Source organism: Hibiscus syriacus, unplaced genomic scaffold (genome assembly GCF_006381635.1).
Source record: "Hibiscus syriacus cultivar Baekdansim isolate YM2019G1 unplaced genomic scaffold, ASM638163v2 tig00110369_pilon, whole genome shotgun sequence".
NCBI lineage: Eukaryota > Viridiplantae > Streptophyta > Magnoliopsida > Malvales > Malvaceae > Hibiscus > Hibiscus syriacus.
The window spans coordinates 188,874-207,650 of NW_024062706.1; the positions used below are offsets into that span (position 1 = coordinate 188,874).

Below are 18,777 nucleotides of genomic sequence, written 5' to 3' on the forward strand. Positions count from 1 at the left end.
AGCAGTTTCTTGGTAAAATCCCACTTTTTGCTATCCATCATCTTTTTCTTTTCCTGACTGGAAATTGGGCTCAAATTTAGATCCAGAACAATTTTCTTTAGTGTTGATAGTTTTGTCCTGGCTCTGAATGCATATTCCAGCTGTGATTGGCGAAGTATTTGTCAGGCTCGCTAAACCGCCCAAAGCCCCACTTGTCCTCAGAAAATCTGATATAGGTGTTTGAGGTGTCTTCAGGGTTGCATCTGGCCAGTCTCGAGTTACCTTTGCTTTCACTTCTTTTTCATCATTTATAATCAGAGAGGTATTGAGAGTTGAATCTTTTATATTTGGCTCACATACCTCGTTTTCTTTGATTTTACCCTTTTCTCTTTTAACGTCCTCTGTTGTATTTACTTCACTTGTTTTGACCTTATCAATTCTATTTTAGGGGCTTGGGGGTTAACTCATAATTTTCTGACCAAAATAAACTGATTTTTATCATTCATTTCTATAAATCCATGAGCCAAAAGGTCTTGGACTTGTCGTTTGAAGTTACTGCAATTCTCGATGGAGTGTCCTTGGGCTCCAGCGTGATATTCACAAGAAACCTTTTCATTATACCAACTCGGATAAAGGGGTAACAAAGGCTTAGCCAGACGTGGAGCAATATGTTGGGCTTGGAGCAACTTGTGATATAACTTGTTGTACGAAAATGAAAGAAAATTGGGTAGAAGATCTTTTGACCTCATTAACTCATTGCCATTATAATTACTATCTTGAAGATCTTGTGACTGATTACCAAGATGTTTGCTTTGAAGGTTTAACTTTTGACCATCATCATGAGAGAGATAGTGATTTGAAGATCTCTCTTCCTCGACAAGTTTTGAGCTTCTGGGGAGCTTAGGTTTTCCATCTTCAAATCATATCAACCCTTCTGTGATGAGTATTTGAACCTTTAATCTCATAATCGTACAATTTTTCGTAGAGTGGCTAAAATCTCCAGAATGATAGATGCATGAGTTTTTGACACCTTGACAATCTGGACGCAAATAAATATTAGGCCTTGGAGGAATGGGCATTATGAGGCCACTTTTGAAGAGAAATGGTAACAAGCCTAAATATGAGATTTGAATTGGGATGAGAGGTGTCCTCTTCTTTTTCTTTATGTTCTTTTTAGCCTATTTCAATGGCACTTGAACATCTTCCATGCTTCTCTTCTTTGATTCAGGCTCAACTTTCGTGTTAGAGGTTTCACCCTTAATTTTTGCTTTTTCCATCATGATCTCTGTCACATCATTTGAAAGCATACCCGATTTTGGAGTTGAATTGAATTTCCACATTCCCCAATAGGTTATTGGTCATTTTTAATCATTGCATTGGATGCACCATTAACATACAGATTCTTACCCGAAGTTTTCATCTTTTCTTGCACAATAGGGCCCTCTACTATTTTCTCTCCATATATTACGGTAACCATTATATTTATTAGCTTGGACATCTGTTCCTTGGACTCAATTTGGAATTTTCTTATTTCATCAAACATTTCTTGTTGAGTCTTTATAAGTTGATCCTAGATTCTTTCAATCCTTCTAGCATGCACTAATAATTCTTTGCTTTCAATCTTTTAGAGATACGCTCTGGGTGACTTTAATTTGCTTTAAGAACTTTTGTCATAATATTCTTCACAAATTACTCTCACATTTTCATGATTGACGCATGTCAACTTGATATGCAATGTATAATGTATAAATGTGAATGTTAAATATGCAAAAATTTAAATGCAAAAATGCAGAAATGAAAATACAAACTGTGCAATGCAAATGCATGTATGAAAAAAGTGTTATTCGAGAGTGACCATTTTAAAACAAATTTTCATTGAACACAAAAAGTTTCAGTACACCAAACAAACTTTACATATAAGGGATAGCTTTCACTCCTAATTTATCTATTTCTCTCAAAAGCCAAGTTAGTTTCCACTCATACTCAGGCGTTAAGTTGTCAATATGCTTTAATTCCCTTGTAAAGACATCTAAATCAACTAGTATATGAGCTATATTGTTTGCTTGGTCAACAGCTTTGTAACACCTAAAACTGTTATAATTATACTTAAACAGATTATAGATGTCACCTGAATTTCTTAAAATATTTTCCAATTCAAAACTGATTTAAAATTTTATTTTCTTAAAATGGTAATTGATAATATAAAAAATATCATATCATATTAAACTATCATATACTATTTAAAACATATATTAGTATGTAATTATATTATCCATACTGAAATAGAGTAAACAATTTAGTTTAGTTATTACAAACCAGTTCCAAAATAATTCAACAGAGCAATTAGGACATTGATAAGTATATGTCACTAACTAAGTCAAAATCACATCATAGGATGTCTTATTGATATGAAAATATACTCCTCGATGCTTGATGTCGCTCCGAACTCTTTACTCTACTACTGGCTTTTTACCTACGCGTGAAAATCATCACACACTAAGTATATACTTAGTGAGGTAATTTAAAATAATAATCAATGCAATACAACCCATTCATGAAATTCAATGTCAAAATCAAAATACCATAAGATCATGTTACCTGCATGTCCAATATTTTACCATGTTAAAAACAATATGATAATCGTGCATTATAAAATATTTTCAATAAACCATAGATTAACATGATATAATCGAATACAAAGTTTCTTACCAATATACTTGTCATTTATCCCATAAGCTCGTAAGCTTATTTGCATTTTATCATTCATTAACCAATAAACCATAGCCCAATTAAACCCTGAGGACCCTGGGTACGCGAGTCAAATACCTGCACCATAGTGCTAACCTGAGTATAACACATAAGGTCGTGTCCACCATCTGTACTAGGTATCCTTAAGTACAGCATCGAATATGACACATAAGGTCATGCCCACCATATACACTAATTATACTTTAGTGTAATCCCGAATATGCAGCCTACTGCTGGACTCTATGGCATGCCAACTATACCATGTCCCTCAATGACTTATTTGGGCATATAGTCTATTTTTATTTGATCTATCCATGAAAAAATATATTATTATAATTTAACATTAGGACAGTTCATACCCAAAATAACATCCATGGTAAAATATCACATTATTCATGATCAATACATTATAATTTCACAATGTGACATATCAATGTCATATCAAAGTTATAAAAAATAACATATTGATATAAACAAGGTTGACTTATCGCAAGTCTTCCTGATAATGCATAAAACATCCATGTACAATGTCATGTATGTATTGCACCCACCTTGACACTTTATATATCCAAAAGACGTGTCTCATTACGATCCACAATAAACCCTTTTATACTTAACTTACTTCGATCACAAATCAGTCACGATCTGTACAAAACAAAAATTCATAACAATACATATGTTAGTATTGTACTAACATAAACACATTCCCAAAACAAAATCCACAATATACTTGAAACTCATTTTCTTCCAAAATACTTAACATTCAATAATTCCTTTTAACATTGACACCAACTTTTTCAATTTACACAAAATGGTCCTTCAACATTTTATCACTTAGATTCTTAATACTAAAATTTCAGCATTGAAATTGTTACCATTCAAATGCTTTTACAAAGGCATAATTACATTTAAGTACCCCCAACTATGTGAATGTTGCACTTAAATCCCTAATATTTTCAAACTTCCAAAATGATCATATTTCACATCTAAACACTCATTTCAATTCCAAAACAGCAGTTTCCAGCATAGTACATCAACTATTAAACAATTACACAACCATTCATTCCTTTTCCAAAATTGCTGAATTGATCCCCCCAACTTTTCAAAAATTACAAAATGGTCCCCACATTTTTACAAGACTTGTAGAATACTTCCTACATCATTTCCAGCCCTTATATAATTTTTCCATAATTTTTCTCACTCAACTAACCCATGGCCAAATACTTTAAACTTAGAAACTGAGTTTTCATGATTTTGCTCAATTTTGATTCAATTCAAGCATGAAATCAACTTCCAATCAACCTTACAACATCATGAAAATTAAATCCCTAATCAACTCTCATCAAAACAACAAGTTCTATAATTTCTTCATTTGACCGAAATTTATAGAATAATATCTAGGAAGTTTGAACATGTTTTAAGCACAAATCAAGCTTGAAAATGAATCTACAACCTCAAAAACATCAATATTCATCATCAATTTCATGAACCCTATCATGAACATAAACCCAAAGATTTGGGATATTTGAAATTAACCAAGTTGAGCAAGTATAATTGGTATCAAAAGATAGCGTTTTTCGACTATATCACTTTCCTATTTCACGACATATCTTGAATTCCATATAAAATGGCTTAAAAATGGAAAAAAATATTTTTTCCCTTACCTTGGTATAGCTCACGCCAATGGCGAAGATGAAGAACAACTTTGGCATGAATTTTAGATATTTTCCATGCTAAATTTACCTAGGAAAATACCAATTTACCCTTAATGAAACTTCATAATTACCATTAAACCAAGACACCTAACCTTATCATCTTCAAAACCAAGACACCTAACCATTATCATCTTCTAAAAGTCAAAGATGAACCAATAAGATCTTAGTTTACCGATTTGCACTTGCATTTTCCAAAAATCATAATCTTGCTACTTTAATCCAACAGTCCAAATTAAACATGAAATTAAAACCTTAAATCTAAGGATTTATATTATTTTCCAACATTTACAAATCTGAAAATAATATTTTCAGTCTAATGTATCATCCTTAAGATTTTCTTTAATTTTCTATTCGATCCGATTTACCGATTTTTTCCTCAACTTCCTTGCTCTATAACTTTTATTACACATCTCGGACTAAAATTTCAATTCCCACAGAAAAATTATTCTTGAGATAAACTATTTTGTTTACGAGGCCCAAAATATAACTTTTTAAAATTACCATTTTGGTGCCTAAACTTTTCTAAAGTTTATACTTTGGTCACCAAACTTTCAAAATTTTCATTTTGGTCACAATCTAAATTTTGGGGTGTTATAAGCTTCTTTCATGATATTGTCTTTTTCTGCACCTTTTTTTTGTTAATTCTAGGAGTTGTAGACAATATTGTTCATTCTCCCTTGTAAGAGAACCTTTGTGGTCAAGAAGTCCTTGTATAAGATCTTTATAATTAGTTGCAATCTTCATCAACGTATTGTTCTTGGCCCTAGTAGCTTCTAATTTAGCATCAATCTCATACTGGCAGTGCTGATATGAATCTTCCATATTGGTTATAGCCTTCTTCAACTTCTGATTTTTGGCTTGACATCTTCCTAAATTGATGATAGTTGTATTGCATTTTTCTTCTGCAATATTTAAGTCATAAGAGAACTTCTTCGTTCAACCTTCGTGCATCTTGCCAATCTTTCTCCATTGCTCAGCATCATTTTTCAGTTTAATGACCCCTATTATCCATTCTTCTAGGGTGTTTCCTATGCCAGCATTTTTAAAGGCTTGACTGATCCTTTGGAAACTCTCACTCATGACTTCCTTTACTGCACTCAGTTTATCGTTTTCAGTTTTCAAATGAAGAATTTGAGCCTCATACTTCGCAAGCATTATTCCTTCTGGATGCCCCTATTGACACTTTTACCTTTGAACACTTTTGGTATCAATCTAACAAGACCATCATTTACTAAACTAGGTCGATCTTTTACCTCGAACTCTAGTCGTATCTCTTTTTGTTCTTCATCTGCCATACGATCTTTGGGTGCATAGCTCTCCACTATCCTTGGAGTTTCCTGCAGGTGCCATTCTATAGCTGTGTTATAGCTTACTTGATCATGAAACCTTTTGTCCATTATGAAAAATCTTTTACTTTGATGACCACTCACAAATCAACACATTTTGATTATATCATGATCATGCAATGCAAGCAAAAAAGAAAGCAAACATAAAACGCAAGTTAGTACAAATAACAAAATTAATAATCTACTACAAAACAAAATGTAAATACAGAATAAGAGACAGAGAAAAATAAGTCAAAAGGAATGATTAATACTAATTAATGAAAAGAAAATATCTTATTCATCATGGTATCTACCCTAATGTTTGGTTCAATATATAAATCCTAACCTCATGTTTTCTAGTTCTCATGTTTGTTCGAAAAAAATGAACTTAACTGCATACTCTTCTAGTTCTCATGCTTATTGCAAAACAAATAAGTAGATTCGAGGAAAAAGGTTAGAATGAATTTCCCCTACAGACAGAAATTCAGTATAAAACGAACAAAAATTCGGTACTACTAACATGGTACTTGAATTGTCCTTTGCCGGTGCCCCTTTAAGCCTACCAGACCCTCAATCCTTACCCATTAAAGGTTTAAACAGATTGAATTCAATTCGAGAGAATTCAATTTGAGAGGATTCATTTCCCCATGTTCATGCGAGGAAACTCGATGTTTCACTCGTAAACATGAGTCATATGTATCTTAGAGGTTACTTGCTAAAGTTCATGCGGAGAAAAGTAATTTTTCTCATATAAGCATAGCGTTCACCCTATCTAATGGGACAAAGCACAGTTAGAAAGATCTTGATATCAAACATCTGTAGTGAGTGAGGGGAAACTCGTAATCCTTTACCTCAATCCCAGGACAATCAACCTAAAAAAAGGGTTAGAAATCTGAAACATAAAACTAATCAAATTAGTATAACTAAACAATAATAAAAAATTTAAATACCATTCATATTTTCCATATTTAACTAACAAGATGATGTATAATCAATTATATTTCGACTCTTTAAAGAAAACGTCCCCAGAGGAGTCACCAAGCTGTTGAAACGGTCTCCGTCTGCTTTTTAGAGCTTTTTCAAGTATCGATCCGACTTAATATTAGAACATATCGGGTTTTAAAATAGACAAATTTGGAGTCGCCAATCGACTTTTGGGTTAGGTAAGCCGAATACTGTAACACCCATATCCCATATACCTTTCTGTATACGAGATATGAATGTCACATCACTTTTTAAAACATTTTGTAATTTGAAAACCCGTAAAATTTCGTTTCAAAATTTTAAAGTAAAACATTTTAACACAATTATAAAACAATCATCAAAATATACTACCAAATTTCCACTTTATAAACATTCCAGAGCATTTTCCTTTAAATTTGATTATATGCCAGTAATTGTTCAAAATAAACAGGATTGTCCTACCGTTACTGATGAGAGTCGACCTTAACAGATGAAAGTTGATGCTACTGCTACACTCCTTACGCAACTAATCTTTTCCTTTACCTACGCGTGAAATAAACAAACGTTAAGTATTTACTTAATGAGACATAATACTGCAAGGATATTACAATTATACGACAATATCTTATAAATACTGAATGAATAATTTACTTTCATCATTCATAGGAACCGTTAAGCCCTCCTCAGTTAAACCATAATTCTTTTATATCATCATGGAAATTATTCTTAGTATGTCCATCGTACTTATCCTTCTGTATATTTTCTTCCTTTATTCTTTATTTACCCTATTACAGTAAATGTGAAAGTATTATACCTGTATTGTACCAATGTGCTAATTGGTCACGTATCTTTTATAATCATTATAGTGGTCTCTTAAATACTGTTAATACACCATTTTGTATTTTCAATTAGGTATCCTTTCATGCCCATTATGTTCTGTTTACGTTTTCCTTTATAACATCCATTCATACTAGTTATGCTTTATTGTACATTATATATATCATCCCTTCTTATCACTTATATCCTATTCATATCACATTACATTATAATTCATTTATTCTTTTACCCAAAGCTATTTATCTTTTCACTTAACTTGCATATTTGACACTTTTCTATCCAATGAACAACTAGTCCATTATTCTTTTACTCAACAATGTTTAATCGTTCCTCTCTTACTTAACAGTTTTTAACAGTTCATCTAACTGGTATAATTGACACCTTTATGCCAATTGCACAGTTAGGCCTCAATGGCACTTAGCCTTTCATCTAACTAGCATAAATGACACCTTTCTGTCAAATGCACAGTTAAGCTTATTAATCTTTTATTTTAGAGCAGTCCCTACTATAATAATCATTCATAATATCATTTAACCTTTTTAATCATTACACATTATATGATTTACGTTACTAGTGTTATTACCATCATTTCTCAACTATTACTAAAACCTGTGTGGTTTGCATATTCATTACCAATATAAAAAATCCACTTATTTATTATAAATTTATTATATTCATACTTGTATATTTCCCATGTGAAAATTCATACCCTTAGTATTAGTTTCTTATCTTTTTGCACATAAAGTGCCTAATACGGAAATTCATACACTTAGTATGAATTTCTTAACATTTTATCACACATAGTGCCCAATACGGAAATTCATACACTTATTATGAATTTCTTAACATTTTAGCACACATAGCGCCCAAACAGTTATTCATCCACATAGGATCAATTCCGTAAAATGCACACTTAGTGTTGAAACGATTATTCATCCACATATGATGAATTCCATGAAATGCACACTTAGTGCCGAAACGGTTATTCATCCACATAGGATGAATTTCGTGAAATGCACACTTAGTGCCGAAACGGTTATTCATCCACATAGGATGAATTCCGTCAAATGCACACTTAGTGCCGAAACGGTTATTCATCAACATAGGATGAATTCCATGAAATGCACACTTAGTGTCGAAACGGTTATTCATCCACATAGGATGAATTCCGTGAAATGCACACTTAGTGTTGAAATGGTTATTCATCCACATAGGATAAATTCCGTGAAATGCACACTTAGTGACTAAACAGTTATTCATCCACATAGGATGAATTCCGTGAAATGCACACATAATGCTGAAACGATTATTCATCCACATAGGATGAATTCCGTGAAATGCACACCGAGTGCCTATTTGGTAATCACCATACATATATCAATCAATCATACATCTATGACTACCATAACATATACGTACATAATTAAATGCACTCACCTGACTTCCTCGCTATATATCCAAAACGCAAAGATGATCACTCCGGTACTTTACCTTCGTCTTTAGTTTTTCTTGACACGGGAGCTTGGTTCCAATCTACTCAAGCACCCATTAAAACTTGTACCATACCCAATGTTAGTATTTTTCCTAACCATTATACTTAAATCATACTCAAAAGGACATATCATTAACTTTCTATACCAATATCAGCCTATTTTTAACATTTATGGCTCTATAGTATCGCTACTACTACCTTGGTACCGATACTTCTATATTATGGTACCGATACCCCCTTTTGGTATCAATACTAATTTTAGGTTCGATGTTGCTTGGTATCGATACCCTTACCATAGTATCGATACTACCATACTATGGTACCAATACCCCTTCTGGTATCAATACCAATTTTAGATTCAATGATTCCTGGTGTCGATACCCTCATCATGGTATCGATACTACTCAACGAATTCATCCCATTTTAGCCTATAGTATCAGTACTGTTCTATCAGTACCGATACCCTTGCCCAGATTTTCCAATTTTTACCCCAAATATTACACAATTTAAGTCAAATTTCGTTAGGATTACCTCCCATAATGCTACTAAACTCTTCATTACTTATACATACTGACTTTCCCTCATTTAGATGCTTAAAACATCTAGTAGCCTTCAAGAACATTTGATTCTAAGAATCATAACAAATTTCTAACTTGTTTTTACACATATCTAGTTCTTCTAATCTTTCACTTACCTCTATCACAAGTCAATTCTACCAATAAATCTCAATAAACACTCATATATAGGGGTGTTCAAATTTTTGAACTAATTCGATTAACTGACTGAACCGAATTAGTTCGGTTAATTCGGTCGGCCACCGAATTAGTTCGGTTAATTCGGTCGGCCACCGAATTAGTTTGGTTAGTTAACGGTTAAGAAAATTTTTAGAATTCGGTTAACGGTTAATTCAGTTTGAAATCAGTTAATTAATCGAATTAACTGAATTAACCGAAATTAAATTTTATATATTATATATAACATATGGGCTCAGCCCAAACCATTTAGAACTCAATTAATAATTTAAGATCCAATAACTTTTAAACCTAAATCAATATAAATTAATTAAAAAATTTATATAAAATTTTGATTTTATAATTATATATTATTTAAATTAATTGTAAACTATTTTTTTAAATTAAAAAATATTAAATATATTATATATAACATATGGGCTCAACCCAAACCATTTAAAACCCAATTAATAATTTAAGATCCAATAACTTTTAAACCTAAATCAATATTAATTAATTAAAAAATTATATAAAATTTTTATTTTATAATTATATATTATTTAAATTATTTAGAAACTATTTTTTTGAATTAAAATATTTAATTTTTATATAAATTAGAAAATTTTAAAAAATTCGGTTATTTCGAAAATTAACCGAAATTTATTCGGTTCGGTTAATATTTTTGAAAAAAAGTTTGGTTCGGTTAACAGTTAAAGAAAAAAAGTTCGGTTAATTCGGTTAATGGTAATTCGATTAAGTCGACCACCGAATTAACCGAATGAACAACCCTACTCATATATTAACATATCATTTAAAAACTCATTTTCTTAAATCTCTAATATTTCCCATATCTCATAGTTTTAATCCCATCTAATCCTTCCTTAAGCTTCTATCATGCTTAAGGCTTCAATAACTAACCAAAAATAAAAGAATAACCATCAATTTGAAATCTCACCTTTACTATGGGGAGACCTTGTCCATGGGGAAGAAGAGAAAAGAGAGATATCAACTTTTCCTCTTTTTCCCCCTTTTTAAATCCCTAGTAGGGTTATATTTTAAGTTCCCTCCTAAAAGACCAAAGTACCCTCTTTATTCATCTTTCTATACAATTTAGTTCAAAACACTATTCCCAATCATTTTCTCATCTTTTAGCATTTATTCAATTAAATTCCCAAAATTTTAAATCTTTCCAATAATGTTACTGACCTGATATTTGGGGTATTACAAATACCTAAAAAATATCTTTTAAAATAAATTTTAAGAAAAATATTTTTAAAATATAAAAAATTTTGATATGCGATTGACCAGAGATTCATTTTGAAAAGGGTTCAGGAGTCGGTTATATGTGGGGAATGATTAACACCCCTACAACGCCCAAAATTGGTACTTACACGATTATATGTCATCTTAATCTTGAAATTGGAAAATTCAAATAATATTTAAATTATGATACTTAAAAAAAATATGATATTATTTTATAAAATATTCTTAGAAACACACTCCTTGTTAGTTAAGGTGTGCTTCTATAAATTATTCGAATAAAATAATACTCAAAAAATATTACAACTAAAAATATTAACAAATATGTAAATAATAAATTAAAATAATAAATATGTTAAATTTAGTAATTGAATTATAAAACTACAAAATATTAAGGCTATAACTGCAAATATATTTATATTTTAGACACTACTAATGTAAACAAACAAATAATATTATTTAATATTAAAAAAACTAAATTCGAGGACAAAGTTGTAAATATAAAAACTTATCGTCGTAAATAGAAATATCACAAAGTAAAGGTACTAAAAGTGTAATTTAATCCTAAATAACTATTCAAGATTAAAATATAAATTATTAAAATAATAGTGACTAAAATGGATATTTTACCTAAAATAAACATACATATTGGTTAGTGAATAAAATAGAACTAAAATAAAATTCAAAAACCAAATTGCAATACACAGAAACATTATTTCAGTGACTAAATTGAAAGGATTACAATCATACATGGACCATGGAAATTATTTTCCCATGCGCAAAATCACGCAAATACCCCCTTCGAAACGACGTCGTTTCAGGTTGGGTATAAATACATCTTAAGCCGGCCTAAAAGGCTTATTTCTTTTCATTTTATCTTTTCCTCACGAGAAAACCCTCTCGGTTCTCTCTAAAAACCCTCACCGGAGAGAAAACGACCACCGACGGTCGCCGCATGCCGACACCGACAACCACCATCGACCAACGTTCACGGTGGCTGGAATTCAGGAGAACACCCAAAACACTCCTCTCTCTCCCCTAAAGCCTAAACCGAGAACCATTTATCCTAAAAACTCTCCAATTGAAGTAGATTTAATTGTTTTACCTTTGAACTGATTATACTCCTACAACAGTTTGAGGGCTTCAAAGAACAGGGTAAGTCTCTCTCGGTCTCTTCTCTGTTTTTGGTGGTTTAGTTTCTGTTTGTTTCCTCGTTTTCTCCTTTTTTTGAATGGTTTTTGTTTGGTTTCTGTTAGTTTCTTGCTCTCTCTTGGTTGCCCTTTTTTCATTCCTTGCAAGTGAGGGGTTTATATAGCCCTTTTGGTACTCGGCCAAAATGATAAAGCCTCGGTGAGTCACCAGAGCTACGGTGGTGACTTACCATAGGGCAGTATTGTGTGCGGTGAATTAGCTAGGTGCATCGGATCCAGCTGATGAGGTGATGGTTGTGTGGCTACTGCTGACTGAAGCACTTGGAAGCGGCGACGGCGAGATCATCATCAATCTAAGGCAGCGGCCGGAATAGCCCTAGGGTTATAATGAAACCCTAGGGTTTCTTCTGGTATCATCTGGGTCGTTGGATCTCTCCAGATCTAACAGTTGAGATCTATGACGGTTGAGATGAGATGCGAAAACCCTATCTGCTGGGTTCTGGGCTTCTCGGGTTTGGACTAATTCTGGGCCTGGATCAGATTATACTTGTACATGGGCTTCCATATTTGCTTTGTATTTGGGCTTGTAATATTATTATTTAATAATAATAATAATAATAGGGAAATACGTAAACATAGACGAAATTGATTGTCTATAGAGACAATAGAATCCGAGTCAGGTTTTTCAAGAACTTAAAAGCATTGAATTAGTAAGCGATTGTCGCAATTGATTAACAAAAGAGTTGAGATCTAAAAATTTATTTTAGATTCTCGATTCATTTGAGAGAAACACAAGTTATATGGGTTGGACCCTATAGGCTATAACCAGCGTGAGCCCGGAGGTAAAATCATATTCATTGATTGATTTGAATCAATGTAGAAGCTTTAGCCCAATGCTGATTTAATCATATTGAATCTTTGTCTTAATTTCATTTTTACATTCTTTTATTTATTTAATTGTTTTCATCTTTAACTATTTCAGTTTCTCATCAAACCCCCCTTTTTATTATCTTTTATATCACGCCTAAATCAGATTCAAGAGTGAGAAATTCATCAGTCTCCTAGTCCCTATGGATTGACCTTTGCTCTCCTTATACTATTGTTGAACTATGTTTTATAATGTTTTGATATAACAAATTAAGGCAAAATGTTTTTTGGGCTTGATTGAATTTGTTCAAAAATTTTAAAAATAATTCAAAGTCCATTAAACTAGAATTTGAGCACAAAATATATTTTTAGGATACGTAGTACTGATACTGTTCTTACAGTATCGATACTATATGAACAGTACCGATACTGTTAATGTGGTATCAATACCAAAGGTAAGAGAAGTATCGATACTCTCTAGGTAGTATCAATACTACCAGTTGTTTTCCAAATTGTTCAAATTCCATAATGCAAAATAGGTAATGATACTGAAAGGGGTATCGATACTACTTTACACAGTGATATCGATAACATGAGCATATTATCGATTCTGTTCAAGCCCAATGGCTAGTAACGACTAGTTTATTTAAATATTATAAAGGTAGTACCGATACTCATTAAAGGAGTACCAAATCATCCTCAATGACTAGAAATGACCACAAACATATTCTATATAAAAACAAGTTGAGGACACTTGAAGAAGGGTTAGAACACATATCCAAGCAATTAAACACAAGAGAAAAGTTTTTTTAATCTTTATTTTTTTCTCTTGTAAATATTTGTTTTTTGAGCCTTATTGCAAATCTTTTATTTGTGTTTTAGTTAGCTTAATTTTTGTAAACACCTTCATTTAAGAGATTTATTATTTACATTTTATTCTTTTTATAAAAGGGGATTGGTTCTAGCTTAGCCTATTAAGAGCTAGGAAGTTGTAAAGGTTATCTTTTGTCCTGTAAAAAGAAAGAAAAATTAGTGAATTTGTTAGAAAATCCTTAGCGATGAGCTAAGGTAGTGGATGTAGACTTGGTTGAGAAGTCGAACCACTATAAATTATTGTGCAAATTGTCTATCTCTTTATACTTCTTACTCCCTAATCTCTAAAACCAATTTACCCCCTCTTGGTAATCATTCGGTTGATCAATTAAGCTTCATCGAAAATCCAAACAATTGATATCAGAGATTGACTCATTAAAATTTCTAACAACCTTGAGATGATCATTGAAGAAACTTTATCCATTTCCGTCACAATCGAGAAGATTGCTTCCACCTCCGGCTCGTTCCATATGAAAGACTCTGAACCGATCAATAAGCTTTCATACATCAATGGAGCCAACTACTATCATTGGAAGAAATTAATAAAGTTATTCATCCAATCCAATGATCTTGATGCATGGAAGATGATCGAGAACGACTACTCTTCTCCAAAGAAGAAGAAGGAGTGGAGTACCCAAGAACGAAAGAAAGCTCAACAAAATGCTAAGGTCATGCACATGTTGTTTTGAGCACTTGGTCTCGATGTTTATGAAGGAGTTTTTTACTATTCAAATGTCAAGGAGATTTGGAATAAGCTCGACGAACTTCATGATGGCAAGAAAGAAGAACCACCAAAGGTAGTGTAACTAATGTCTCTTAAAGAGCCCAATGTATCTTTTAACTCAAATGAATTAAATTCATATTATTTTGATGAGTTACAAGACGCTTATGATGAATTGTATTTGGAATTGTAGACAATGAATTCCAAATATAAGAAATTAATTTCAAAATTTAAAGTTGAAAATGATTCGATTTTAAAAGCAAAAGTTGATTTAGAAAAATAAAAGTGAAATTTTGGAAAATGATTTTGAGCTTTCAAAAATCAAATTCAATGATTTGGAAAAAAGAAAATCTTGATTTTAAAGTAAAGTTGAAAGCTTAGCAAAGGAAAATGAATTAATTTCTCAAACTAATTCATCATATTTAAAAATAGCAAAATGCTCACATTTCCATTTTCATGGTCATTTGGAACATACTTGTCCTTTAAAGAAAGGAAAACGTTTTAAAATTAGACAAGTATGGGTTCCTTTGGGAACTAGAGACATTGAAACTAACATTCAATGATCCAAAGCAATTTGAATATCAAAATCCAAATAAATGTCTATTGTAGGTGTGTGGGAGCAATGGTGATCAAAGTGAAGATATTCAAATGCTCTAGCCACACTTGAAAAGGAATGGTAACCTCTAAGCTTAATGCTTTTTGTTTTGATTAATTGGTTGCCTATTTGTTGTATGCATGCATGAGTTTTTGATTTTAAATACTTTTATGTTTTTCATCTCATGTATGTAAAAAATAATTGTGATGAACATTTTCTAAAATTTTAATGATTTTTCATAAATGTTTGTTCATCATAATGAATTTTGATCAAAATTGGTTTTAATGCTTTGTTTTTATAAATTTTAAATTTTTGACCTTAATTTAAATGTTTATGCAAGTGATTTATTGCAAAAGATATATCTCTAACAATTGAATCAATTTTTCAAATGCATAACATTTTTTGATAGCTTTATGCACATGCACTTAAATATAACAATGAGTATTACATAAAATATATTAGACTTGTATATATTGAATTTCATGTGCTACTAACATGTTTGTTCATCTTTATTGAAATTCTATGTCTTTTAAGTGTCAAACTTTTAAAGTCAATTTTTTTAATGCATTTATTAAGGGGAGCTTTTGATTTATATTAAAATTTACCACTTACTCTCTATTGTTATTTTTGAACTTTAAAATTGAATTATTTTTTATATAACAAAAATTGGAGAAATAAGAGTTTGAAAAATTCAATTTCAAGAATGAAAAAGATGGAACTTTAATATTTTTCAAATATTGCTCTTTATCATTAAATATTTTATTAAGGGAGAAATCCTTGTAGGGAAATCCGTATCAGCTGAAATTGATATCATCCAGATTTCCCTACAAGGAGGTCTCGCATCCATCCGTCCTTTAAAGAACCTGCTCACCAATTAAGTCTAAACCAACCACAAGGAAGGTAATCCCTTGAAACAGTAAGAAATAGAAATGGATACCCTGTACAGACAATAGGCTCCTAGCTGATGCCGTTAAAAGAAGGAATGCTAGCCCTAACTCCTTCCTATATATACAATTATGCTTCTTTCTCCTAACTTTTTGCTCTTGCAGAATATTGGCTTCAATTTCATAAACATTGGCTTCTGATTCCGGAAACTGTTGTTTTGGTTCTTCCTCTACGACCAAGGAGACGAGGTCATCCTCGGATGATCGACCTGATTTTTTTGTAACAACCCATTCGTATGCATTACCAAGTTGGAATAGACCAGAGATCATGGCGTTGAACTTGGTTACTGACATGGTATTCTCGAAAAGAAGGTAAGGAACAATGAACGGGAGCGATTTCGGGGCGGAAGGATGTTGAGGAATGACATTGTAGCAGGCACATAACAGACAACCCATGCCGGAAGTTCAGCCTCGGGAATAAACATCGTCATGGGAGAATTATTCAGAAAAGTGTGAATGAATAAAACGGTAGGATGAGTTTTCTTAACAGAAAGAACAGAAAGATCAAATTGAATTTCTTCCACACACTAATCTGCATCGATTCAAATATAAAACAAGAGAACAGTCAGACATCGGAATCACTCAAGAACTACTGAATTTGACAAAACTGGATAATTGTTGCATTAAGGAATGCGTGCTTTGAAAGATCATTCACCTTGGCATGGATAATATCGGGCAAACACAGGCGGAATAACTGCATTGGTCCAGAATGCCATCTATGCTGTTGTTTTCTATAAGCTTCATAAGATTCAGGAAGTTCACACTGACACTGAACAGAAAATGAAAAACCAATAAACATTAATTCTCAACAAAGTGAATGTAGTTACTAAATTCAACTAGCAATATTACGGATTAAACTCAAGCTATACCTCAACATCATTGAGAAAAATGAACTTCCATCCTTGAAGATGAGCACGGACGGCAATATCCATGTCTTCAACTGTTGTCCTCTCGAGCCATCCACCGGAATCCTTTAAAGCCTTAATCCTCCAAACCCCAGCAGTCCCGTTAAACCCGAAGAAATTAATGAAAACACCATTCACTTGTTGCTCAACCTCAAAGTGAAATGACAAGTTAATATTTTGCAACCTTGTTAGCAAATTCTCCTCCTTATTCACAAACGACCACCTTGCTTGAACTAACCCTGCATCGTCGTTATCCTGTAAGAATATAACCAAAATAAATGACTTCGACTAATCATAAAACATACTTGGATGGTAATGAATTCAGTAAATTGCATTCAACTCAAAGCAGGAGCAGTTGATTTAGTAGACCTTAAAATGGGGGATGGTTCGTTTGAGGAAATCGGTGGCCGGCTGGAAATCAGCATCGTAAATGGCAACAAATTCATAATCTTTAACATAAGTACAACTCATGGCAGACTTAAGATTACCAGCTTTGTAACCATCTCGAATCTTTCGATGTTGATACACAATGTTGGCACCATCTTGTTTCCATTTAAGCATTTCTTCTTTAATTAGCAGCTGAGTTATTGGATCGTCAGAATCATCCAGAACTTGAATCAAAATTTTCGACCTTGGCCACTACAATTTGCACATTGCAGCAATAGAGTGTTGGTAAACCTGCAATATATATATTCAAAATCAAGCCATAGACAAAACAATGAGTTCTTTTAAAACCATAAAAAAGACGGTCTTTCTTCTTGTTGTTTACCTCTTTTTCGTTACACATAGGGATCTGAACGAGAACCATCGGAAAGAATCCATTTTCAAGAGCTGCAATAGCGTCTTATTTAGGAATTGGCTTGATATTTTTGAAACGGATCCAAAGACAACATAAACAGAGGATTAACCTATCTAAACTTTGGTTTAAGAAAAGAACAATGCAGACATTTGTCAGGAGTTGAAGCGGCGGAGCAATCAATCCGACTCGAATCAAAACCCAATGATAATATAGCCATTCGAAGACATCTTTAACACCAAATGGCGCCGTGAAAATATTCTTTAATTGAAGTTCCGAAGCAACGGAATGATGCCAGCCGTTATAATACACGACGATCTCGAAACTGAGTAGCAATAAAGATAACCAAAGGAACAGTTTGGTGCCCGTATGGAACCCGATTCTAAAGGTTCTGTTTTCGAAGGAGGAACTGTTCTCGGTGTCGGTTCGACCGGAGGCGATTCGGCGGCGGATGGCTGGACCGAGATTGGCCAATGTGGGGGAATTGAGGTTAAACTGCCGGCAGCGCTGTGGGCCTTTAGGAGGAGGACCCACGTGAGTTGCTTCACGTTTTTGCCGCGCGTCTTGGCTCGCGGATGGGTTGGACTGTTTCTAATGAGAAAATCGTCTTCCGATGGAGCTCCAAGCTCCACCATTGACCAGTTCGGATTCTGCATTTTGACGACCACCGGGGTTCCTCAGCCATTGTTGGGTCTTTATGTTAAAAGTCAAATAATTTAGGCATCAAATTAGGCAGCGAATGATGTTTTGTCAAAGTTAAAAAATTAAGCATATAATTTTTGTTGAAATTGAGTAATAAGATAATTAATTTTAGTCATTGTAATTTAAGATTTTTATAAAATTAGTTCTTAAGTTTTAACTATAAATACTCTGGT

At 32.6% G+C, this 18,777-nt stretch overlaps 1 pseudogene; it reads right to left on the bottom strand.

Moving 5' to 3' along the window:
• Positions 1 to 16,111: 16,111 nt before the first annotated feature.
• LOC120121305 lies at positions 16,112 to 18,574 on the bottom strand (annotated as a pseudogene).
• Between the last annotated feature and the right edge of the window lie 203 nt (positions 18,575 to 18,777).